This window comes from Apis dorsata, unplaced genomic scaffold (assembly GCF_000469605.1).
Source record: "Apis dorsata unplaced genomic scaffold, Apis dorsata 1.3 scaffold_217, whole genome shotgun sequence".
In the NCBI taxonomy this organism is placed as follows: Eukaryota; Metazoa; Arthropoda; class Insecta; order Hymenoptera; family Apidae; genus Apis; species Apis dorsata.
This window is the reverse complement of record NW_006263500.1, coordinates 220,854-222,967: the sequence shown is the minus strand read 5'-3', so window position 1 is coordinate 222,967 and position 2,114 is coordinate 220,854. Positions and strand designations below refer to the sequence as shown.

Genomic DNA, 2,114 nt, shown 5'->3' with positions numbered 1-2,114 from the left:
AATCTTCTCAAAAGGAAACATTTGAGATCGTGCAATAAGTGCAGTATTTTTTTTTTTTCGAAAGCTGTGGTGTAATACAAATAAAATACAAATTCCGTGAATTTGTATTTGGCTCTATCTTGAATCTTCCCAAAAGGAAACAGCGTCTCTTTTGCGCGCTAATATATTCAAAAAAAAAAAAAAAAGAATTAAACTATTCTCGAATATTTTTTGGCGAAGATTCAAGATAAAAAATTTCTGACTTCATGAAACGAAATCCCGACGAATTAAAAATAGATAGGCCTATATCGTAAACGTAGGCTGGGCGTACAGATACACTCGATGCCATTAAATATCGCGGTTCGACCGCGCGTCGGATTTGGGCAATAACGTTAATGAAACAACCGGAACAAGCAACCGGGGAGGGAAGGGGGGGGGGAGCTTTTTCTAACGATCTCGTTTCGACGGGGTTGTTATCAAGGCCGCGCCCCGTAACGAGCCACCCCTCGTTCGGCGGCCGCTTCAAGGGGCTCCGGTTAATTATAAACCTGTGAATTAACAGGGGCCGCATAAAGAAGTGCCAAGCGCAAACGGCGATCAACACGATGCAACGATTCCGGCAATTACCGTGGAATTATATCAGGCCAGATTGCCCCGCTTCCTCGCTTCGTTTCGCGCGTGTCGATCTTATCTGTGTATATATATATATATGTATATACATATATATACATATACATATATATATATATATAGATGGTTGTGTATAGAGATGGCGCGCCGGCAGGCCTCTGTTGTTCGAGCGGAGGAACTCGCGTGAAACTAATTTCCAACGACGTGACGTGAATTGATTTTATTATGGGCGTGATGTAGTGCGTGGTCTCCTCCCTTCCCCCGCAAGTTTTGGGGACACTGGAGCCTTGTTTTTAAGAGATATCTGATCGATGATTGCGCGTACACGCGCGATTGATCGCACGGGGTCGACAGGTGAAAGAGACGTTGGTCGCGTGCTCGTGGCAGTAGATCCGGACGTGAGTGATCAGACGTACGCTACGCTCCAAATGATCCAAGATCGAATAGGAGGAGTTAGGTATTAAATTGAAAAAATTGATTAAATTAAGTTGTAATTTATTTTGGGTGATAAGGTTTTGTTTAAATATTATTCCGAGTTCAGAAAGCTAAGATTTTAAATTTTCTCGCTGAAAGAAACATTGCAGTATTCGTACGGATATTTACGGAAATAATGTAAACGTTACATTTAATATTACGATAATTAAAATTAATATTTATTATTCGTTTTAACGTTTAATTTAGAATTACTTACTTAATTTTTTAATTAAATTACGCGTTATTCGAATATTATTATAATTAAATACTTGTCTCGTTTCGCACAGTAAAGCGATCGGAACTATTCATATTAAAAAAAGAAAATCAATTTTAATTAATTATAACTAAATATTTCAGGGAAGATGAGGTGGAATAAGCGCGTAGTTAGAGAACGAAGATCGAAGAATAATCTCTCTGTTCGTTTTCTATAAACACACACCCACGCACACACACACACACATACATACATATACAACACACGGAGCAGAGCTTAAACTATCTCGAGCTTGATAAACGTCCGACATGACAGATGATTCGATTCGTCTTCTTATCAGCCATAACGGGCTCGAGTCAACAATATATCACTCCATTCAAAAACCATCGGACGATATTAAAATCTCTCAGCCTCTCCATCACGCCCTATATCCCCCCTCCACTTTTTGGAGCAAACCCCCGTTCTCCAGTCGACGGTCTAATCGCTTCAACCGTTCATCGCGATACAATATCTTATTACTGTTGTTAACAAGCGACAATCTTCGATCACAATACAGAAATCGTATTTGCATCGATTAGATTACGCAAGGAACGAAGAGAGAGAGAGAGAGAGAGAGAGAGAGGGAGAGAGAGAACGTAAGATGTTTGAATCGAGACTCGTTATCGGATAAAAGCCGCTAAGCCGCGGATTCTCGGCGATAATAGTTGCCAATAATTACGTATCGAAAGAAGATTCCATTCGGTGGTCGTCGACACGACGAACCAGCTTTCGTTCCTCTCGTTTCTTTCGTTTCGATCGAAATAACGCGATGGCGCTT

At 40.5% G+C, this 2,114-nt stretch overlaps 1 protein-coding gene across 6 annotated transcripts in view; it reads right to left on the bottom strand.

Moving 5' to 3' along the window:
• Nucleotides 1-2,114, bottom strand: part of LOC102678805 (zeta-sarcoglycan) — a 233,010-nt gene that overhangs the window by 25,178 nt on the left and 205,718 nt on the right. The gene's annotated exons all lie outside the window — the stretch shown is intronic.